The following is a 25,647-nucleotide window of genomic DNA, read 5'->3' on the forward strand; positions in this document are numbered from 1 at the left end:
TCTTTCCTTGTAGGGTCTTTGTGTGCCTTAGGTACGAGGGTTATTGTAGCCTCAAAAAATGAGTTGGGTAATATTCCATCTGATTCTATCTTTTGGAATAGCTTGGCGAATATTGGTGTTATATCCCCAATAAATGTCTGATAAAATTCTGCACTGAACCCGTCTGGACCTGGGTTTTTTTGGTTGGGAGGCTTTTGATGACTTCTTCTATTTCTTTAGGTGTTATAGGGTTATTTAGATGGTTTACTTGGTCCTGGTTCAACTTTGGGACCTTGTATCTGTCTAGGAATTTGTCCATTTCCTCCAGATTTTCCAATTTTGTGGAGTATAAGTTTTTGTAGTAGGATCTGATGATTTCTTGAATTTCCTTAGTTTCAGTTGTTATGTCACCACTTTCCTTTCTGATTTTGTTAATTTGGATACTCTCTCTTTGCCCTTTAGTTAGTCTGGCTAGGGGTTTATCAATCTTGTTGATTTTCTCAAAGAACCAACTCTTTGTTTTGTTGATTTTTTCAATGGTTTTTTTTGTTTCTTTTTGGTCTATTTCTGCCCTAATTTTGATTATTTCTTGCCGTCTACTCTTTTTGGGTATATCTGCTTTTTTTTTGTTCTAGTGCTTTTATCTGTGTTGTCAGGTTGCTGATGTGAGCTCTCTCCAGTTTCTTTTTGGAAGCACTTAGGGCAATGAGTTTTCCTCTCAATACTGCTTTCATTGCATCCCATAGGTTTGGGTATGTTGTGTTTTCGTTTTCGTTGAATTCTAGAAAATCCTTAATTTCTTTCTTTATTTCTTCTTTGACCCTGCTATCCTTTAACAGAGTGTTGTTTAGTTTCCATGTGTATGTGGGCATTTTGTTGTCTTTGTTGTTGTTAAAGACCAGCCGTAGACCATGGTGATCTGAGAGGATGCATGGGAGTATTTCAATCTTCTTATATCGATGAAGGCTCGTTCTGTGTCCAATTATGTGGTCAATTTTCGAGAAGGTGCCATGGGGTGGTGAGAAGAAGGTGTATTCTTTTACGTTAGGATAGTATGTTCTGTATATATCTATTAATTCTAGGTGGTTCAAAGTCTCTGCTAGTTTTGCAGTGTTCTTGTTCAGTTTCTGTTCCCCTGATCTGTCCATTGGTGAGAGTGGGGTGTTAAAGTCTCCCACTATTATTGTGTGGGGTGAAATGTATTTTTTGAGCTTTTGTAGAGTTTCTTTTATGAATGTGGGTGATTTTTTATTTGGAGCATATATGTTAAGGATTGAGAGTTCCTCCTGACAGATTTCCCCGGTAATGAGTAAAAAGTGTCCTTCTTTATCTTTTTTGATAACTTTTGGTTGGAAATTTACTTTATTCGATATTAGAATAGCCACTCCAGCTTGCTTCTTGGAGCTGTTTGCTTGGAAGTTTTTTTCCCACCCTTTTACTCTGAGATAGTGTCTGTCTCTGTCTCTGAGATGAGTTTCCTGTATGCAGCAAAAGGCTGGATTTTGTTTATGTATCCACTCTGATAGTCTATGTCTCTTTATTGGGGAGTTGAGACCATTTATGTTAATAGATATCAAGGAATAATTGTTTCTGTTTCCTGCCATTTTTGTTTTTTTGGGTTGAGTTGTGTCTATGTTTTTTTCTTTAGTTTTCTTGTTTAGGAATTTTCTTGTTTTTACTAGGCTGTATTTTCCCTCCTTGTATTGGGTTTTCCACCTATAATTCGTTGTAGTGCTGGGTTTGTGGTCAGATATTGTGTGAATTTTGATTTGTCTTGAAATATCTTTGTCTCTCCATCGATGGTGATTGATAGTTTTGCTGGGTATAGCAGCTTGGGCTGGCACTTGTGGTCTCTTAAGGAGTGCATGATGTCTGTCCAGGCTCTTCTAGCTTTCATAGTCTCTGTTGAGAAATCGGGTGTGAGTCTGATTGGTCTGCCTTTATATGTTACCTGACCTTTTTCCCTTACTGCTTTTAGTATTCTTTCTTTACTTTGGGCACTTGATGTTTTTACTATTATGTGTCGGGAGGTATTTCTTTTCTGGTCCAACCTATTTGGAGTTCTGAAGGCTTCTTTTATGCTGGTGCTCATCTCATTCTTGAGGGTAGGGAAGTTTTCTTCTATGATTTTGTTGAAGATATTTACTGTGCCTCTTAGTTGATACTCTTCTCCCTCTTCTATTCCTATTATCCTTAGGTTCGGTCTTCTCATTGTGTCTTGTATTTCCTGGACATTTTGGGTTAGGAGCTTTTTGTTTTTTGCATCTTCTCTGGCTGTTTTGTCTATGTTTGCAATGTTGTCTTCTGCCCCCGAGATTCTCTCCTCGATCTCTTGTAATCTGTTGGAAATGCTTGCTTCTGTGACTCCTGATTTCTTTTTTTGGTGTTCTGACTCTAGGGTTATCTCTTTTAGCGCTTTCTTTATTGTGTCAATTTCTGTTTTAATTTCCCTGTTCCATTCCTTTATTTCTTTGGTTCTGTTTTCGTCTCGTTCTTTGAGTTCTTTGAGTGTTTTTCTTGTTTCTTCTTTAAAAGCTTCTGAATCTTTTTGCTTTTCCTCCCTTTCTTGTTTAAGTAACTCTATCAGCGTCTTGAGGCATGTTTTCAGGTCTGTGTCTTCTTTCTCTGGAGTGTTTGGAATTCCTATGTTTGCTACTATCGGAGAGCTGGGTTCTGGTGTTGCTAGATTGTCTTGGTTTCCTTGGGATATACTCTTTCTCTTTCCTCTTGCCATTTTGTTGTCAGTGATATGTTCTTGCCTTTTCCTTGTATCTGGTCTGTGTCCCTGGTACACTTTCCGTGTGCACTCCTCAGAGATCTCTCTACTCCCCAGCAGCCCAGGTTCCGGGTGGCAGCTGGGACAGGCTCTGCTCTGCATCCTGAAGTCCTCTCCGGGTGGGAACAGAAGTTCCTAAGATCTGTTCCCAGTCACAGCTGCTCAGCCTGTACGAGCTGCCTTTCCGGCTGGTGGTTGGGCCAGGCTCTGCTCTGCGTCCTGAAGTCCTCTCCGGGTGGGAACAGAAGTTCCTAAGATCTGTTCCCGGTAACTGGATCGGGGAGGACAGGGCAGGTCAGGGCAGGGGGTGCCCTTTCCTTGTGCACTCTGCAGAGATCCCTCTGCTCCCTGCAGCCTAGGTCTCCCACTCACCAGTTGCTCAGCCTGTACGAGCCGCCTTTCCAGCTGGTGGTTGGGCCAGGCTCTGCTCTGTGTCCTGAAGTCCTCTCCGGGTGGGAACAGAAGTTCCTAAGATCTGTTCCCAGTCACAGTTGCTCAGCCTGTACGAGCCGCCTTTCCGGCTGGTGGTTGGGCCAGGCTCTCATATTTTTAAATATCCAATAACCAAAGGGAATTTTAACTAAATATGGCACTAAGCGTGAAACTATAGTTATAAATGTCTGTGTCATTAAATTTAAAGAAATGTGAGAGTCCTCCTGATTTCTCAAAACTAACCATTTCTAAAACTACTGCTTTCCAGATTTTAAAACCTCTTTACTTTCTTCTATTCATTTATTAATTCTTTTATTCATTTATACATACATTTTTGTATGTATTTGATTTTCATTTTTTTTTCAAAATGTATAGTTCAACATCATTCCAAAATGATACACCACTAAGCAGTAAATTAATATATTTTATATTTAAAATATTTGATGCTGTAAACTCACACCTCAAAGTAAACCAAATGAACACAGATTTGGAGAAGATATTAAAAATAAACTGGACAAGTAATGATTCTTTAATATAACAGAGTCATATTTTAATCTTCATAGTGTTCAACCAAAATATTATTTTGAGGGTATCTATGTATCAAATAACAGCAGTTGTTGTTTAGTCATAAAAACCGTAGTTCAAATCCTCAACATTAATATCAAAAGCTAGACTTGGCTGTGTAGAGTTGTAACTCCAGAAAAGTGAAAGGCAGAAACAGGAGCATCACTGAGCTTGATGGCTGATAGCCAAGTACCAGGCTCAGTGAAAAACACTATCTCAAAGGTAAATGTGGAACATGAGAATTCAGGACTCTCAAAATTTTCAACTAGCTTACAAAGGCACACATATGTATTTATTATTTTTGACCAAGGAATGAAAACCCTATGCCTCCACTTAATGACCTGGCTTTCTACTGAACAGGAACTCTACAAATTTCCTCCAAAGTCTGTGGCATTTTTTTTAACATTACTCCCTTTGGATCATGAGTATCTCTAACCACCAAGGTCTCTGGTATTTTCTAGAAGGTCCCTTTACCTCTTACCTCCCAAGGTTGCCTGCTTCTATTCTTTCTGCTGACCCTCAGATCTTCATTCCTGTTTTCACCCCAATACCTTATTATGCTCCTCTTTTCCCCTCTTTGTCTCCTCTCCCACACAGGACCCTTCTTGTCTCTGCCCCATCTCCTGTGTTACCCCCCATCCCAAGTGGGATTGCCGAATCTTCACTTGGGCCCTTCTGCTTGTTAACTTGTTTAGTTCTGTAAATTGTATCCTGGGTATTCTGTACTTTTTTGGTTAAGATCCATTTATTAGTGAGTACACATTATTCATGTCCTTTTGGTTCTGTGCTACCTCACTCAGCATGATAGTTTTTAGTTTCATTTGTATGCCTGCAAAACTTATGATGTTCTTGTTTTTCATAGCTGAGATATATTTCATTGTGAAAGTGAGCCCAATTTTCTGTATCCATTCTTCCATTGTGGAACATCTGGGTTGCTTTCAGCTTCTGGATATCACAAACAAGGCAACTATGAACATAGTAGAACATGTGCTAACATCTGAGTTTTTGATCTCAGTCATTCTGATTAGTGTAAGCTGGGATCTCAGGGTCATTTTGATTTGAATTTGTCTGATGACTAAGCACTTTGAACTTTCTGGTAACAGAAATTAGATATTTATTTAGAATTAAGTAAAAATTTTCAAACATTTTAAACACTCATTGAAAAATTTCATGAAAAATACAGAAGGTATATTGGGTAGAAAAACAAATTTTGGATGAAAAACCTTCACTGAGATTTTATGTTTTCTAATTACCAAGATCAAAGCTTTTGGCCTTTTAGAAATTGTGACTTAATTTTCTAGCCAAGAAAGAAACAAAGGACAATCATCATATATGTGCTTGGCCAAGACCTTTTCTTTATTAATGATGTAGTTATTCTAACAGGTAACCACCTGTCTGTCCATCATTCACTCATCTCTTCACCTCTTTTAGATGTTTTTTTAGTCTCGATTCACTCCTGAAATGCCTACTGAATTTAGTATGTTGAATGCCATTTTTAAAGTAATTTAGCTAAATGTCAAAGAGAAAAAGGTCTTTGCATCCTAGAATTATACAATTTTGACATTAAGTAACTACTCTAAAATTATTCTATCCCAATTGTGTCAATCATGTCAAGGGAAGCTCTTTAAAAAAAGAGTTGAGTGGGTGGGGCTTTCAGGCACAAAGTTGGGGAAGTAGAATAATCAGCTGATTGAACTAAAAGATTAAGGAGGGCTGGGAAGATGTCTCAGCAGTTGAGAGCACTGACTGCTCTTTCAGAGGTTCTGAGTTCAGTTCCCAGCAACAACATGGTGGCTCACAACCATTTGTAAGCTGATCCAATGATAACTTCTGGTGTCTGAAGGCAACTGCAATGTACTCATATAAATAAAATAAATAAGAACAAATGATTAATTACAACTTACTCTAGCAAGGTGAGCATTTCCAATATCTATACTAAATAATGATAGTTCTTAGAAGAGTAAAAATTGTATTATGTAGTACTAAGACAAGGTAAAATAAAGCAGTGGAGTAGGGTTGAAAGATGGACATAGTCAGAAAACATGCTAAAATTTGGTTCCTTATTTAAAAAGTATATTGACTCTTATGTTTAAAGACATGAAGTTTGATAAAATGTACATAAGAGAAGGGGGATCCTGTAAACTTAATGAAGTTCCATATATAATGGAAAATGTATATTATGTATTATCTGTTTGAAGAACAAGCCTCAATTCATTCCTCTGAATGATTATCTTGTTTAGAGTAATAGAAATGGGAAGAATATCTGGAGAAGTAGGTGGCACTAATAAGGGCTAAACTACATAAAAAGGTAGGAAAGAGATAAGGACCAGAATTCAGCCCTATTATCAGCTCCCCGACGTCAGTATCCTGCTGCTGGAAACGATCAGTCCAGGTAAATATCCCCTACAACTGTGAGCCATAATAAAACTCTTCTTGAATTGTGTTTGTCAGAGTATTTTCTCACAGCTCCAGAAAAAATAACTAAGAAAATAATAATTGCATTGACTTTTTTTACTTTCTTTTTTTTCATTTTATAACAACTTTATTTTACGAAACAGAGAAAAATGTACAGATTTTAAGCATTTTTTGCATAAAATTATATAATACATTTTTGTCAGTACTTGGATTTATTTTAAAGGTTTGATAGTGTGATAAAGATCACACCAGTAACAATGACCATAAAATACATGAAAATACATGTAAAATAAGATGCAACCTAGAAATATTCAAAGTTTTCTTGGTGTGTAAAGATTTTTTTTTTTTTTTTTTTTTTTTTTACAATGAGCAGACAGTGCATGTAATACAGGATAGAACACTGGAATTTGTCAATGTGTTCTTGGTGGGTAAGGATTGAGCATGACTATTTTTTTGTTTTGTTTTGTTTTGTTTTCTTTTTTTCTTGGACTTCATACAGTCTGTGAGTTGTTGATTCTGGGGCAGTGCAAGCCTCTGGGGTTAGCATCCCACTATCAGTGACTGCATATTATGTCTGTTCTTTTGTGACTGGGTTATCTCACGCAGGATGATATTCTCTAGATGCAGCCATATTCTTAAGAATTTCATTAAGTCATTGTTTCTGATTGCTGAGTAGTATTCCATTGTGTATATGTACCACAATTTTTGTATCCATTCATCTTCTGAAGGAAATCTGGGTTCTTTCCAGCTTCTGGCTACTATAAATAAAGCTGCTATGAACATTGTGGTGCATATATCTTTGTTGTGTACTAAGGTGTCTCTGGGGTATATGCCCAGAAGTGGAATAGTTGGATCTTCAGGTAGTACTATGTCCAATTTTCTGAGGTATCGCCAGACTGATTTCCAGAGTGGTTGTATTAGTTTGCAACCCTACCAACAGTGGAGAAGTGTTCCTCTTTCTCCGCAACATAGCCAGCATCTGTTGTCATCTGAGTTTTGGATCTTGGCCAGTCTGACTGGTGTGAGGTGGAATCTCAGGGTTGTTTTGATGTGCATTTCCCTGATGGCTAAGGATGTCTAGCACTTCCTCAGATATTTCTCAGCCATTCGATATTCCTCAAAAGAGAATGTTTTGTTTAGCTCTGTACCCCATTTTTCAATAGGGTTATTAGATTCTCTGCTGTCTAGCTTTTTGAATTCTTTGTATACCTTGGATATTAGGCCTGTATCTGATGTGGAGTTGGTAAAGATCTTTTCCCATTCTGTTGGCTGCCGTTTTGTTTTCTTGACAATGTCCTTATCCTTACAGAATGTTTGCAATCTCATCAAGTCCCATTTGTTAATCTTTGACCTTAGAGCTTGAGACATTGGTGTTTTGTTCAGAAAATTTTCTCCTGTGCCTAAGTGTTCTAAGGTTTTCCCAACTTTCTCATCTAATAGTTTCAGTGTATATGGTTTAATGTGGAGATCTTTGATCCACTTACACTTGAGCTTTTTACAAGGAGATAAGAACTGGTCTATTTTCATTCTTTTGCATGCTGAGGGCCAGTTGGACCAGCACAATTTGTTGAATAGGCTGTCCTTTTTCCACTGAATGTTTACGGCTCTTTTGTCAAAAATCAGGTGACCATAAACCTGAGGGGTCATTTCTAGATCTTTTATTCTATTCCATTGATCCACATGCCTATTTCTGTACCAGTACCATGCAGTTTTCAGCACAATTGCCTTGTAATATAGCTTGAGGTCAGGGATAGTGATTCCTGCAGATGTTTCATTGTTGTTGAGGATGGATTTTGCTATTCTAGGTCTTTTGTTATTTGATATGAAATTGCACATTGATCTTTCCAACTCAATGAAGAACTGGGTTGAAATTTTGATGGGGATTGCGTTGAATCTGTAGATTGTTTTGGTAAGATGGCCATTTTTAAAATGTTGATCTTGACAGTCCATGAGCATGGGAGATCTTTTCTTTTCTGAGATCATTTTCAATTTCCTTCTTTAGAGGTTTGAAGTGCTAGTCTTATATGTCCTGCACTTGCTTAGTTAGAGTCACACCAAGGTATTTCATAGATTTTGTGATGATTGTGAAGGGTACCTTTTCCCTAATTTCTTTATCCATACGTTTGTCCTTTGAGTATAGAAAGGCTACTGATTTGTTTGAGTTAATTTTGTATCCAGCAACTTTGCTGAACTCGTTTATCAGCTGTAGGATTTCTCTGGTGGAATTTTTGTGGTCACTTAAGTACACTATCATGTCATCAGCAAAGAGTGATGTTTATATCTCTTCCTTTCTTATTTGTATCCCCTTGATCTCCTTTTGCTATCTAATTGCTCCAGCCAGAATTTTCACTACTATGTTGAATAGGTAGGGGGAGAGTGGGCAACCTTGTCGAGTCCCTGATTTTAGTGGGATTGCTTCAAGTTTCCCACCGTTAAGTTTGATGTTGGCTGTTGGTTTGCTGTATATTGCTTTTACTAGGTTTAAGTATGGACCTTGGATTCATGTTCTTTGCAGGACTTTTAACATGAAAGGGTGTTGAATTTTTTCAAATGCTTTCTCAGCATCTAGTGAGATGACTATGTGATTTTGTTCTTTGAGTTTGTTTATATGGTGAGTTACATTGATGAATTTCCTTATATTAAACCATCCCTGCATCCCAGGGATGAAGCCTACTTGGTCATGATGAATGATGGTTTTGATGTGTTCTTGGACTCGGTTTGCAAGGATTTTGTTGAGTATTTTTGCATCAATGTTCATAAGTGAGATTGGTCTGAAGTTCTCTTTCCTTATAGGGTCTTTGTGAGGTTTAGGTATGAGAGTTATTGTAGCCTCAAAAAATGAGTTAGGTAGTATTCCATCTGATTCTATCTTTTGAAATAGTTTGGAGAGTATTGGTGTTATGTCCTCAGTAAAAGTCTGATAAAATTCTGCATTGAACCCATCTGGACCTGGGCTTTTTTGGTTGGGAGTCTTTTGATGACTTCTTCTATTTCATTAGGTGTTATAGGATTATTTAGATGGTTTACTTGGTCCTGGTTTAACTTTAGGATCTTGTATCTGTCTAGGAAAACGTCCATTTCCTCCAGATTTTCCAATTTTGTGGAGTATAAGTTTTTGTAGTAGGATCTGATGATTTCTTAAATTTCCTCAGTGTCAGTTGTTATGTCTCCACTTTCCTTACTGATTTTGTTAATTTGTATACTCTCTCTTTGCCCTCTAGTTAGTCTGGCTAGGGGTTTATCAATCTTGTTGATTTTCTCAAAGAACCAACTCTTGGTTTTGTTGATTTTTACAATGGTTCTTTTTGTTTCTATTTGGTTTATTTCTGCCCTAATTTGATTATTTCTTGCTGTCTACTCTTCTTGGGTATATCTGCTTCCTTTTGGTCTAGGGCATTTAGCTGTGCTGTCAGGTTGCTGATGTAAGCTCTCTCCAGTTTCTTTTTGGAAGCATTTAGGGCTATGAGTTTTCCTCTCAGTACTGCTTTCATTTCATCCCATAGGTTTGGGTATGTTGTGTTTTCATTTTCGTTGAATTCTAGAAAATCCTTAATTACTTTCTTTATTTCTTCTTTGACCCGGCTATTGTTTAATAGAGAGGTGTTTAGTTTCCATGTGTATGTGGGTTTTTTGTTGTCTTTGTTGTTGTTAAGGACCATCCATAGACCATGGTGATCTGAGGGGATGCATGTGAGTATTTCTATCTTCTTATATCAATTATTGCTCGTTCTATGTCCAGTTATGTGGTCAATTATCAAGAAAGTGCCATGGGGTGATAGGAGAAGGTGTATTCTTTTACTTTAGGATGATATGTTCTGTAGATATCTATTAATTCTAGTTGGTTCAAAGTCTCTGCTAGTTTTGCAGTGTCCTTGTTCAGTTTCTATATCCATGATCTGTCCATTGGTGAGAGTGGGGTATTAAAGCCTCCCACTATTATTGTGTGGGCTGAAATGTCTTTTTTGTGCTTTAGTAGAGTTTCTTTTATGAATGTGGGTACTTTTTTATTTGGAACATATATGTTAAAGATTGAGAGTTCCTTCTGACAGTTTTCCCCAGTAATGAGTAAAAAGTATCCTTCCTTATCTGTTTTGAAAACTTTTGGTTGGAAATTTACTTTATTTGATATTATAATAGCCATTCTAGCTTTCTTCTTGGGGCTGTTTGCTTGGAAGTTTTTTCCCACCCTTTTACTCTGAGATAGTGTCTGTCTTTGTTCTGAGATGAGTTTCCTGTATGCAGCAAAAGGCTGGATTTTGTTTATGTAGCCAGTCTGATAGCTTATGTCTCTTTACTGGGGAGTTGAGTCCATTTATGTTAATAGATATCAAAGAATAATTGTTTCTGTTTCCTGCTATTATTGCTTTTGTGGGTTGAGTTGTGTCTGTGTCTTTTTCTTCTTTTGAATTTCTTGCTTAGGAGTTTTCTTGTTTTTACTAGGATGTAGTTCCTCTCATTGTATTGGGTTTTCCACCTATAATTCGTTGGAGTGCTGGGTTTTTTTTCAGATATTGTGTAAATTTTGATTTGTCTTGAAACATCTTCATCTCTTTATCTATGGTGATTGATAGTTTTGCTGGGTATAGCAGCTTGGGCTGACACTTGTGCTATCTTAGAGTGTGCATGATGTCTGTCCAGGCTCTTCTAGCTTTCATAATCTCTGTTTAGAAATCGGGTGTGATTCTGATTGGTCTGCCTTTATAGGTTACCTGATTGTTTTTCCTTACTGCTTTTAGTATTCTTTCTTTGCTTTGCGCACTTGGTGTTTTGACTATTATATGTCCGGGGGTATTTCTTTTCTGGCCCAACCTATTTGGAGTTCTGAAGGCTTCTTTTATGCTCATGCTCATCTCATTCTTGATGGTAGGGAAGTTTTCTTCTACGATTTTTTTGAAGATATTTACTGTGCCTCTTAGTTGATTCACTTCTCCCACTTCTATTCTTAGTATCCTTAGGTTCGGTCTTCTCATTGTGTCTTGGATTTCCTGGACATTTTGGGTTAGGAGCTTTTTGTTTTTTGCATTGTCTCTGGCTGTTTTGTCTATGTTTGCAATGTTGTCTTCTGCCCCTGAGATTCTCTCTTTGATCTCTTGTAATCTATTAGAAATGCTTGCTTCTGTGACTCCTGATTTATTATTTAGGTGTTCTACCTCTTGGGTTATCTCTTTTAGTGTTTTCTTTATTGTGTCAATTTCCATTTTAAATTCCCTCTTCCATTCCTTCATCTCTTTGGTTCTGTTTTCCTCTAGTTCTTTGAGTGTTTTTCTTGTTTCCTCTTTAAAACCTTCTGAATCTTTTTGCTTTTCCTCTCTTTCTTGTTTAAGTATCTCTATCAGCATCTTGAGGTATGATTTAAGGTCTGCGTCTTCTTTTTCTGGAGTTTTTGGCATTCTGATGTTTGCTGTTATGGGACAGCTGGCTTCTGGGGTTGCCAAGTTTTCTTCCTTTACTTGGGATATACTCTTTCGCTTTCCTTTTGCCATTTTGTTGTCAGTTATATGTTCTCCCCTTTCCCTTGTATCTGGTGTGTGTCCCTGGATCTCCACTGGTCCAGGTTGCAGATGGGCTGATCCCTGTTCTGTGCCTCAGAGTCCCGGTGTGGGAACAGATGTTCCAAAGTTGTGTTCCTGGTCCTTGGATTAGGCAGGGCGGGGTGGGGGGTGTGCTTTCTGTGTGTACTCCTCAGAGATCTCTCTGCTCTTTGGCTGCCCAGATCTTCTACTCACCAGTCTTTAAACCTTTAGGACCTGCCGGTCCAGGTGGCAGATGGGCAGGGCTCTGTTCTGTGCCCTGAATCACCACTGGGTGGAAACAGAAGTTCCAAAGTTCTGTTCCTGGTCCCTGGATCAGGCAGGGCTGGGAGGTCCACTTTCCTTGCACACTCCGCAGAGATCTCTCTGCTCCCTGGCTACCTAGATCTCCTACTCACCAATTTTTAAAACTTTAGGGCCTGCCAGTCCTGGTGGCAGATGGGCCAGGCACTGTTCTGCGCCTTAAAGTCGCCGCTGCATGGAAACAGAAGTTCCGAAGTTCTGTTCCTGGTCCCTGGATCAGGCAGGGCTGGGGGGTGCACTTTCCTTGAGCACTACGCAGAGATCTCTCTGCTTCCTGGCTCTGCATTGACTTTTAATGCAACCAAATGCATATTGCTTCAAATAGAGGAAAAAGCAGGCAATGCATACAATAGAACAAAATGCCCAAATATTGCATCCTGTGCCACATTCCTCAGGTATCCATGAGCATTCTGCCTCAAACACTTAAAACTACAGACAATATGCATGGTGTATTCCTTCCTTATACACATACATTGACACAATTGTCACTAACATATACATGTCTTTATTAGAAAATGCAGAGCTCACCCAGAGACTTCCACCAACCAAAGAGTACACAATGAGGAGCCTATGGCTCCAGCTGCATGTGTAGCAGAGGATGGTATTATCAGGCATCCACAGGAAGAGAGGCGCTAGGCCCTGTGAAAGTTTAATATCCCAGAAGGGAATGCCAGGATGGAAAGGTGGGAAGGAGTGGGTGGGTGCGTGGGTGGAAGAACACTCTCATAGAGACAGGGGAAGGGAAAACAGAATAGGGGATTTCCAAAAGGGAAACTAAGAAAGAACAAAACATTAAATATAAGTAAAGAAAATATCCAATTTTTAAAAGGAAGGAAAAGAAAGAAGAAAGCAAGTAAGAAAAAGAGAAAGAGAAAGAAAGAAAGAAAGAAAGAAAGAAATGAAGGGAGGGAGGGAGGAAGGAAGGAAGGAAGGAAGAAAGAAAGAAAGGAAGAAATCTGAGAAGGAAGGAAAAAAGAAAGAAAGAAACCTGAGAAGGCCATATTAAGCATGTCAATAAATACTGTTTCACCATATCTCTGCTTCAGTTATTTCTCCTGGCTCCTTACCAACTTCATTTTCTGACCTGATGAGTAGTGATTGGGAATTCTAAACACTTTTATGTTAATGTGTTAATTCAGCAAAAACCACTGCCATCCTGGACTTTATGGGATGAGATAAAGAAGCCATCAAAGAGATAGCTCTCAGGTCTAGAGAAGAATCAAGAGGACTTCTTGACTACAACTTAAAATGAGATGTGTTCATGGCCAAAGGGATTGTCAGAGAAATGGTCAGGAAAACAGAGATAACAGTTAGTCCCAAAAAAACATTATCAACCTTGAAGCCTGATAGAAATCACCCAGTTGGATATCACATTATAGTGGGAAATGTGGTCTTTTTATCCCTTTTCATGGTTAGCTGTAAAAATGGAATGACTGCCTTCTGCCTGTTTCAGAATCATGTTTGGGGAATATGGATTTTATATTTTCAATTCACATATCCAAGAATAGAGAACTTTGTCTCACTACAGGTAGATCCACTATTTTATTCTAATTTTATTAAGACAATTTGGGTAATAAGACTTAATACTTTCAAATTGATGGAAAATAGTAATGTTTACATCTTATAAGTGATTCTATAAAGCATTTAGATTTGGAAGAAGTGATGTGATATAAAGAATTCAGCTACTGTAGATTAAATAAATCCCCATTTTTATAAGTACATGTTTTAATTTCAAATACCTATGAATACCAGCAAATTTAGTAAAAGGAATGATCTTCTCAGGCATAATTCTATTTTTATATCTTAAGTAAATAATCTGAGAATGTAAGGGACAGTTTCTTTAGAAGGTAAATAAAGAAGGATATATGAGACAAAGAAGGCAAACAAAGAAGAGAAAGGAAGACAGTGGCCATGAGGGCAGAAATGTAAGAGTCACAGTACATGGGAAGACAGTATCCAGTAGAAGTTGGAACAAGCAAACAACAGATTTTCCCCTAAAGGCACACCAGATGGAGTATGATCCTGCTGACACCTTGATTTAGAACTTTGCTCTTATGACTTGTAACACAGTACATTTCTTTTGGTTTAAGCTCCTAAATTTTTGTAATTTGTTTAATTGGAAAATACTTAGCAAGTTTCTCTCTCTCTCTCTCTCTCTCTCTCTCTCTCTTACAAACTAAGTTTATGTCATGAAGCTAAAGTTTACATCCTACACAGTTATGCAGAATTTTAGAAATAAATATCTACCATAAAATACTTACCAATAACATTCTTTAGATATGAGATGCAACTCCTGACTGGCTGTGGGACTGGAAGCCTGCTCTTTTATCGGTACATATTGTAGGGGATGCAATAAGATTTACCTGTTGTTAAGGTCAACAATATGCAAAAGCCTCTCAAGAATTTGATTTATGTGAAAGGTCACTTGGCAATGATGGAAAAGAAAAAGATCTTATTAAAACAACAACAATGGAACAGCAAGCAAGCAAGTAAAAAAACAACCATATGCCATTCATTTGTGTAGCTCCAGACTTGCTTTTACAAAGAATTGTGGAGCCTGCAAGGGATAGGTCAGGAATTAAGGATATTTGCTCTTGTGAATCCTTGGTTTCTGTGCACAGCATCTACATGGTAGTTTAAAACTGCATGAAACTACAGCTCCCATGAATCTGACGTATGTTTCTGGCCTCAATGGATACCAGACTTGCAACCAGTATGAATATATATATGCAGACAAACATTTATACACATCAAATGTAAATAAATCTTTGAAAAAGAATTGTGACTCGATTAGTTTCATATAACGTTATTCTGTATAATTCTCAAAGAGACGTGTAACTCATTTTTTCTTTAGGTAAGGTATCAGTTATGAGAACATGAAAATATTTTAAAAGATGGATTTGTATATGACTGCAATGTGTTATACTAAATGCAGAATGGTATACAAAGTCTGTTCTATAATGGTTTCAAAGTTACATATATAGTGGGAAGCACTAGATATAAATAATAAATTACATAAGTAGGCTGTAAACTTTCTGGCTCCCTAACCCTAATCCCAATGCTAAACATAGCCATAAATATAACCATAACCTAAACCTCTACAACCTTAACCCCTAAACCCTAGATTTTGTACTGCTTTTTTGTATGCAACAGTACTCCATATCCCTACTACAGTGAACACATTATTGTGAGCCCAGTTTGAATGATTCACCTTCTCATGAACATATACAATGTTACTCATAAACATAGTTCAACTCCTGTCTACATCTCCATGTTATTATAATAGAACCATTAATGGGATGGGGGTTGTAGAGAGGTGGGGGACATAGAAATTGTCAGGCTACAACTGATGCTGTTTGGACCTTTCAGATGTCAGAATAATTATGACAATAAAGCTGTTTTGTTTATCAAGTGCCAAAGTTATGGTGAATTTTTGCAGCCACACAACACAGGCTTGAATATTTGAATAAATATAACAAGCTGAAGTAAAACACACTTTCTAATTAATAAGGGTAATTGGTTGCTAAAGCTAGATTTCGAGGTGAATTTCAGCTTTTGCTTCTTAGTTTATTTGAATGTAAATAAGATAATGATCTGTCTTTAGAAATGATTGAAAATGTATCTGTCAGTGCCTTGAAGTATTAGAAGATTTCAAATATTTTCTTGACTGCATCATTCCTTTAGACACATTTAAAGTCCAACATGCAATTTCAAGGGAGATATTAACCCACGTTATTGCTTTCACAGTAATATGCTTTCAGATTTATAAACAAACAAGAAACTGGACTCTTTTTCTATGTGTTTTCAGTATTTCAGATGATCATGTAATCAATACATCAGGCCTTGTGGCAGTTTCTGACCTAGACTATAGTGCTATATTAATCAATCAACTTGTAGAGACATTCAGAGTAAATCCCCCTTGACAGTCACAGAGCTAAGTGAGAAGGCCAGTGGAAGGCAGCTGATTTTAGATCACTCAAATCAAAATGCCTTAGAAAAAAAGTCTTTAAGAGGTCACTTGGAAAGGTCTGTTACATGACAGTTTTCTGATTTGGTAAGTATTTTGAAAATCTACACTTCTGTTTGTCAAATTGAGTTTAACCCCACAATGATATAAGACATTAACTAACATATTAATAAAAGTTTGGTGAGGAGGTACAAGTTCAGAGAGTCTTAAAAGATTGCAAGGGAATGTGATGTTATTTTACATATTCATATATAGATTTGTAGATATCTGTACTACATAGTATATACATAATTTAAAAAATATATAGACACAGACTTATAGACATACAGGCTCATACACAAACCCACAATTCTTTAAATTTTATTAATTTAAAATTGTATTATTTTTATTTTTTCAATAAAGTTATTAGTCTCCTCCCAGTCTGCCTTCCCACAGTTAGTTCCTCATCCCATTTCTCCTTCCCCATATCTCTCCTAGCGCATGTGCCTTCCTAATCAGGCCCTCCCATTGGGTCTCTTGAGGGTTTAGGCACATCCAATCCCACTGAGACCAGACCAAACAGTCATTTACTGCATATCTGTTGGAGGCCACAGAGCAGCTCATATATGTTTCTTGGTTGGTGGCTTTCAGAGGTTTCAGGAGTCTGTGTTAATTAAGATTGCTGTTCACAAAGGGGTTCCCCTCCTCCTAAGGTTCTTCTAACATTTTTCCTAAATCAACCAGAGTGTTCACTGGTTTCTGTCCAGTGGTTACATGTAAGTATTTGCATCTTTATCAGTCAGATGCCTGCTGGGCCTCTCTGAGGACAGTCATGCTAGAATTCTGTCAGTAAGTACACCATGGCATCAGCAATACTGGCAGGCTTTGGAGCTTCCCCTTGAGATAGATCTCAAGTTGGCATGTCACTGGACCTCCTCCCCCTCACTCTTTTCTTCAGTTGAGTTCCTGTAGTATTTTTAGACACAAACAATTCAGGGTCGGTCTTTTTGACTGTTAATGGGACCCCATCCCTTCATTTGATACTGTTTTTCTACTAGACTTGGACTCTATCAGTTCCTGCTCCCCAATATTGGGCATTTCATTAAAAGCCCCTCCCTTTAAGTCTTGAGAGTCTCTCAAATACCAGGTCACTGGTACTTTCTTTTTTTAAAATTTGCATTTCAAATGTTATCTCCTTTCCTGGTTTCTCCTACATAATTCCCTATCCTAATCCCTCTTTCTGATTTTAAGAGGGTTCTCACCCACCCAGCCAACCACGTGTTCCTACCTCCCTGCCCTAACTTTCCCCTACACAAGTGTATCAAGCCTTGGCAGGACCAAGGCCTTCTTTTCCCATTGATGCCCAACAATGCCATCCTCCACTAAATATGAAGCTGGAGTTATGGCTCTATCTATGTGTACTTTTTGAATGGTGTTTAGTCCCTGGGAGTTCTGGTTCGTTGATATTTTTGTTCTTAAAAACACCCAGTGGAAGAAAAGTGAATCATCATCAATGGTGCTGGTTCTACTGACAGTCAATATGTAGAAGAACAAAAACTGATCCATACTTATTGCCCTGTAAAAATCTCAAGGTCAAGTGGATCAAGGACCTTTAAATAAAACCAGATACAATGAAACTAATAGGAAAAAGAAGTGGAAAAGAACCTCGCACACATGGGCACTGGGGAAAATTTCCTAAACAAAACACCAGTGGTTTATTCTCTAAAATCAATAATTAATTAATTGGACTTCATAAAATCAAAAAGCTTCTGTAAGTCAAAGGACACTCATTGGTACAAAAGAGAAAGTAATAAATTAAAAAATATCTTTATCAATCCTACATCTGATATAGGTTTAATATTCAATATATACAAAGAACTCAAGTAATTAGACACCAGAGAATGAAATAATCCTATTAAAATGGGTTACAGAGCTAAACAAACAATTCTCATCTTAGGGATATTGCATGGCTTAGAAGCACCTAAAGAAATGTAGAACAACCTTAATCATCAAGGAAATGCATATCAAAACAACCCTGAGATTTCACCTGACTCCACTTAGAATGGCTAAGATCAAAAACTCAAGTGACAGCAGATGTTGGCAAGGATGTGGAGAAAGAGGAATTCTCCTCCACTGTTGTTGGGATTTCAAACTGGTACAACCACTCTGGAAATCAGTCTAGATGTTGCTCAGAATATTACACATAGTACTATCTGAAGACCCAGATATACCACTCTTGGGTATCTATTCCCAAAGATGCTCCAACATATAACAAGTGTTCTATTATGTTTATAGCAGCCTCATTTATAATAGGCAGAAACTTGAAAGAACCCAGATGTCCTTCAACAGAGAAATGGATACAGAAAATGTGGTACATTTACACAAAAGAGTTCAACTCAGGTATTAAAAATGATGACTTCATGAAATTTTTTAGGTTTATGGATGCTACTAGAAAATATTATCTTGAGTTAGATAATCCAAGGACAAAAATAAAAAACGTGATATCCATTCACTGCTAAGTGGATAGTTAGTCCAAAAGCTCAAATTACCAAGATACAATTCACAGAACACCTTTTGGGTCTGAGTTACCTCACTTATGATGATATTTTCTATTTCCATTCATTTAAATGCAAAACTTAGGATGTCCTTATTTTTTTTTTTTTTTTTTTTTTTTTTTTTTTTTTGTACAGAAAAAAAGTTATTCAGGTCAAGGGGCAGTTAAGAGTGTAGTAGAGGGAAAGAGAGAGAAATAGAGAAGTAAAGGCCGGACAAGGGCACATGAAGGGGGGAAGAGGGAATGGGGAGAGGAAGGTTAAGAAGGGGAGAGAAAGAGACCAACAAGAGAGCAAAAACAAGAGAGAGTAAAGAGAGGATATCCTCATTCTTAGTAGCTAAATAATATTCCACTGTATAAATGAACTAAATTTTCTGTATACATTTTTCTGTTGAGGAACATTTAAGTTTTTTACATCTTCTGGCTATGAGAGATAAGGCTGCTTTGAAAACAGTAGAGCACTTGCTCCTGTGGCATGGTGGCCTCTTTTGGGTATATGCCCAAGAGTGGTATAGCTGGATCTTCAGGTAAATCTATTTACAATTATTTGATGAACCACCAGATTAATTTCCAGAGTGGTTGCACCAGTTTGCAATCCCATCAGCAATAGAAAAGTGTTCCTCATTTTCCACATCCTTGCTATCACTTGAGTTCACTCCTTGCCATTCTGATTTGTGTAAGGGCCATTTTAGTTTGCATTTTCCTGATCACTAAAGACCATTTCTTTAAGTGCTTCTCAGACCTTTGAGGTCTCTTGTGAATTCTTTGTTTAATTCTATACCCTAATTTTTGATTGGATTGTTTGGTTTTTTTTTTTTTTTTTGGTTTTGGTTTTGGTTTGTTTTGGTATCTGATGGGAAGCTTTTTGAGTTCTTTATATATTCTGAATATTAGCCCTCTATCACATATTGGATTAGTGAAGACTTTTTTCCTCAATTATAGGTTGCCAAATTGTCCTATTCATTATGGACTTTGACTTACAGAAGCTTTTCAGTCTCATTAGGTCCCATTGGTCAATTATTGATCTTAGTGCCTTACCCATTGGAGTTCTGTTAAGAAAATTTCCACCTATGCTAATGAATTCAAGGCTCTTACCCATGTTATCTTCTACTATATTAAGTATATGTAGCTTCATGTTAAGGTACTTGATCCACTTGAACTGGACTTGTAATGTGACAAATGTAGACCTATTTCCTTTTTCTACATATAGACTTCCATTAAGACCAGCATAATTTATTGATGATGATTTCTTCAGTTTTTGGTTTTTTTTTATTTTCTCTAAGATAAAGTGTCCAGAGTGTGTGGCTTTATTTCTGTGTCTTCAATTCCATTGACTAACATGTCTTTCTCTGTACCAATACCATGTAGTTTTTAATCACTATTGCTCTGTCCTATTGCTTGAAGTTACGGATATTGATTCCCCTTGAAGTTCTATTTTTAAGAGTTGTTTTTGCTATCCTGTTTTTGTTGAATTGTTTTGTTTTGTTTTGGGGGGGTTCCATATGGAATTGAGTATTGCCTTTTACACACCTGTGAAGAATGTTTTGGAATTTTGATGGGGATTGCATTGAATCTGACTGCTTTGGTATGATGACCATTTTTACTGTGTTAATCCTATCAATTCATGAGCATGGAAGACCTCTCTCTCCATTTTCTGAGATCTTCTTCTATGTCTTTCTTGCGATACTTGAAGTTCTTGGTGTAAAGTTCTTTTATGTGCTTGCTTAGAGTTACCCCAAGATATTTTATATTATTTGTGACTATTGTGAAGCTTGTTATTTTCGTATTTTCTTCCTCACCCGCTCGTCATTTGTATAAGGGAAGGATACTGATTTGCTTGAGTGAATTTTTTATCTGGCCACTTTGCTGAATATATTTATCTCTTGTAGAAATTCTCTGGTAGATTTTTTTTTTTTTTTTTTTTTGGGCTGCTAATGAACATTGTCATATCATCTTCAAGTAGTGTACCTTTTTTAATTCGCATCCCCTTGATCATCTTTTGTTGTCTTATTGCTCTAGATAGACCTTCAAGTGCTCTCACCCATGGACACACACATGTACATTTTATGTGATATAACTGGAGAGTGATAGCTTGAAAAACCATATACATCTTTCCCATCATCAGATCCAGCTCAACCGCACTGAGGCACTAAGTAGTTCTACAAGAAAAGGCTTTACTTAAGAAAGCCTCTGCTTAATGACAAAGATCACCACAAGTGTTAGTGACACTGTTTTTCTGTCCACCCTTAGGGGAAATTCTTCATTAGGAAAGAAGTGAAATTATGTTTTTGTTTGTTTGTTTTAATTAGAAGTAACATTGATGAAGTTACAAATGCTCTGGAAAGTGTCTATAAGAATGCAGTTTAGAGAAATTTCTCACACATATCTGTATCTTTACATACTTTAAAGTCAATATAAGCTATGCGCATGGTCTCAGAGAAAATACTTTCTTCTTAGTATTTTATGAAGTAAATTCCCTTTATATCTTTATACCTCATGTACACAGTGGTGGTCACCCAAAATGCTTAACACATGACCAGAAGCCTTTCTACATATAAGGACATAATACAGCTTTTCTGGTTACCACTTCATCAGAGAAGTAACATTGATCCAGGTTTCATACTTTTTCACTGAGCATCATTATCTAGTTTATTGCATTTACAATGTATAACTTTCACTCATTATTTCTACTATTTTGCACCATATTTAATGAATACACTGTATTTTATTTATTACTCTCTCAAGACAGCTAGGTTGATTTCAGTTCTCTACTTCTAAGAAACAGTGCTTCAAAGAACACCATGTACTTGATTCCCCATGGATCTGTGCATGAGTTTTTCTCCAAACTTACAAATTAGTAAGTAAGGGAATATTTGGGTTGGTTCTGAATTTGTGCACATCTAATTTCATTGATTTCTTGTGCGCTGTTTTCCAGAATGCAGGGTTGTTAAAATTCACTATTGGTTCACAATATGTCTGTCTTCTTGCCTATCAATAGCATTCCAAATGATACAAGATTCTAATTTTTACTAGGATCACATATATAATATACTGGACCACAGGTGTATTAATATATTCTCTAAATTTTAAAACATGGGATTTTTTCATATGCTTTGTTCTCTTTAGTAAGTAATTTTATTATACTCATTTCCTGTCATCAAGTTTAGGGTCTTTTGTAATTGCTGTTGGTGATTTAAAGATATCCTTTCACAGAAATTAATGTCAAACATTTAAATGTATATAACTAAACAGAAAGCAAATTTATAATGTTATTTTGTCATATTTTGATATTTTCTAAACCATTTATGTTTTTTTATAATGTATAATATAAAATATAATATAATATAACTAATCTGTTTTTCTTCTTTGATACTACTTTATTTGGCCTCCAGTATTTTATTTTCTTTTGTTTCATTTTTTTTCTTAGCTATTGTTCTTTTTTGTGTTTCCTTCTTACTCTTTCTATCACTCCCTGTGTATCTACTAGAAGTATACCATTAAGGTCTTTTATGTGTCCACACTTTGCACAGATAATCTTATTAAATTTCAAGATAGAGTTAATATACATTATTCATAAGTACCTAAATTTTATAGGCAGTCAGATTCCCTCTTCTAGCTCTAACCTGGCACATCCACAGCCTTGATTCATATAACAGCCAAAAATAGCCATTGATGTAGATCTTATAAGAAGGATCTGGTAAGAGCTATTCCAAAGGCAACTTGCTTTTAAATGTTGGTTATATGAAAGTCATAGCCATAGGGCAGAATAACAGAGAGGCTGGCTGAAACTTTCAGTCCAAAGAGTAATTTTATTCTGCATGTCTTACTCCATTCATTCTTTAAATCAAGTGAACCAAATCCTCATAGACTAAATGGATATTCTCCCTTACATAGTCTTCTATTTCAGTAAACTTTAGACCTGCTTTTCACTCAAATGCCACTCCCAACCTCTATCTATAGAGCAATTATTTTCCATAGCGCTTCTTGTCACTGCCACAAGATAGTCAAATGCATAGGTACTCAATATCTTAAAAAGCATAATAATGCTTTTAACCTACATACACATCCTGTAGTATAGCTTTGTATAAAATGGGGCAGATGTTGTCATTATATACTCATTATTTATTATTATTTATTTGTTGTCATTCTTAATCAGTATAAATGACATAGTTAGTTATAATGTTTTGGTTATGAAATACTGTGTGAGGAAAAGTTTTCTGTAAACAATGATCGTTTTTTATTTTATTTTATTATTCTTTTTTGTAGAGTTAATTGAAAATTGGGATGCAGAAGGGCACCTATTTCTGGATTAGGTTTTAACCTCTTAACTGTAAAGTGTATTCTAATCAATGTGAAATATGAATATACATAAAGCCAAATTGTGTTCTTTCTTCCTAGCTTTTATCTTGTTTTCTCATGTAACCTATACCATAACAGTTATGGTAGTTCAATTTGACCAGTCATACTTGACTGAAACTCTAGTAAGCCCACAAATTTCTTATTATCTTATTATGTTATATCTTGTACCTAAATCAGAAACAAAAGTTGTGCAATATTTACATACCTTATGTACTACACGAGCATTTCTACTGGTTCTAGTGGCACACACCTGAATCTTCTGCGATGTGTACCATAATCATCCTCTGCTGCATATGCACCCCAGACAATGGTTCTTTCCATGGGAACCCATTGATTGTGTTTTAGTACCTGGGAGCTGTGGTGGGTTCAAATAGTTAATGATTTTGTTCTTCCCATTGGGGTTGCTGACCTTTTCAACTCCTTCAGTTCTTTCTCTAGAGTCTTCATTGGGGTTCTCTTGTTCAGTCTGATGGTGAGCTGCAAGCATTCTCCTCTGTATCAGTATGGCTCTGGCAGAGACTCTGGGAAGGCATTCATATCAGGTTCTTGCCAGTAAGCACTACCTGGCATCAGCAATAGTGCTTGGGTTTTATTGGATGCATATGGGGTGTATCTCCAGGTAAGGGAATCTCTGGATAATCTTTTCTACAAACCCTGCTTTTCTACTTGTCCTTTTTATTATGTCCCATAAAAGTTCTGTTCTTCTTTCTAAGAAAGACTGAAGTACCCATCTTTTAGCCTTCCTTCTCTTGGAGCATCATAAGTTCTGTGAATGGGTTCTTGGGTTTTTGAAGGATTTTGGGCTTGTATCCACTTATAAGTGAGTACATACTATGAGTGTTCTTTTGTGACTGGGTGACCTACTGAGGATGAAACCTTCAAGTTACATCCATTTTCCTAGGAATTTGATGAAGTCATTACTTTTCATAGCTGAGTAGTACTCCATTGTGTATATGTACTACAATTTCTGTATCCATTCCTCTGTTAAAAGACATCTGTGTTCTTCCAAGCTCTGGCTATTATAAGTAAAGCTGCCATGCACATAGTTGTGTAAGTGCCCTTGTTATATGTTCAGGAGTGTTATAGTTGGGTCTTCAGGTAGTACCATGTCCAATTTTCTGAGGAACAGCCATACTGTTTTCCAGAGTGATTGTACAAGTTTACAGTCCAACCAGCAGTGGAGGAGTGATCCTCTGTCTCCACATCCTCGCCACCATCTGCTGTCACATGAGTTTTTATCTTAGCCTTTCTTAATGCTGTGAAGTGAAATCTCAGGTTTGTTTGGATTTATATTTTCCTACTGACTAGGGATGTTGAGCATTTCTTTAGGTGCTTGTCAGCTTCTCCATATTCCTCAGTTGAGAATTCTTTGTTTAGCTCTGTACTCCATTTTTAATAGGAATATTTGGTTCTTTAGTGTCTAACTTCTTAATTGCTTTGTATATATTGAATAGTTGCCCACTATCAGATGTAGGATTGGTAAGAATCTTTTCCAAATCTATTGGTTGCTCTTTTTTCCTTTTGACATTGTCCTTGGACTTACAGTAGCTTTGCAATTTCATGAGGTCCCATTTGTCTATTCTTGATCTAAGAGCATAAGCTATTGGTGTTCTGTTCAGAAAAATTTCCCCTGTGCCTATGTGTTCTAAGATCTTCCCTACTTTCTGTTCTTTTAGTTTGAGTGTACCTGGTTTTATGTGGAGGTCTTTGATTCACTTGAACTTGAACTTTGCACAAGGAAATAAGAAGGATTGATTTGCATTCTTCTGCATGCTGACTGCCAGTTGAACCAGCACCATTTGTTGAAGAAACTGTCCTTTTTCCACTTAATGATTTTAGCTCCTTTGTCAAGGATTAAATGACAATAGGTGTGTGAGTTCATTTTTGGGTCTTTTAATCTAGTCTATTAATCTCCCTGCCTGTCTCTCTACCAATACCATGCAGTTTTTATCACAATTGAACTGTATTACAGCTTTAGGAAAGAGATGGTGAATTTTCCAAAAGTTTTTTTTTTTTGTTGTTGTTGTTGTTGTTGTTTTTTGTTTTCATTTCTTTATTTTTTATTGTTGAGAATGGTTTCTGGTATCCTGGGGTTTTTATTATCCCACAAGATTATGCAAATTTATCTCTCTAACTCTCTGAAGACTTGAGTTGGAATTTTGATGGGGATTGCATTGAACCTTTAGATTTTCTAACACAAGATGTCCAATTTTTACTATGTTGATCCTTCCAATATGCTAATGGGAGATCTTTCCATGTTCTGAGGTCTTCTTCAATTTATTTTTTCAGAGACTTAAAGTTCTTGTCATACTGATCTTTCACTTGCTTCATTAGGGTCATGCCACTGTATTATATATTTTTTGGACTACTGTGAAAAGTGTTGATTCTCTAATTTTTTCTCAGTCTGTTTTTAGAAAAGAGAAATTCTACTGACTTGTTTGATTTAATTTTATATCCAGCCACTTTGCTGAAGTTGTTTAACAGCTCTAAAAGTTGTCTGGTGGAAATTTTGGGGTTACTTAAACATACTATTGTTTCATGTGCAAATAGAGATATTTTGATTTCTTCTTTCCAATTTCATACCTTCAACCTCGTTTTGCTGTCTGCTTGCTCTGGCTAGTATTTCTAGTACTATACTGAGTAGGTCAGGCAGGGGCAGCATTGTCTAGTTCCTGATTTTACTGGGATTGCTTCAAGCTTTTCACCATTTAGTTTTATGCTGGCTACTCGTTTGATATATATTGTTTTTACTATGTTTAACTATGGGCCTTCAATTCCTGATCTTTCC

Source organism: Micromys minutus (genome assembly GCF_963924665.1).
Source record: "Micromys minutus genome assembly, chromosome: 3".
In the NCBI taxonomy this organism is placed as follows: Eukaryota; Metazoa; Chordata; class Mammalia; order Rodentia; family Muridae; genus Micromys; species Micromys minutus.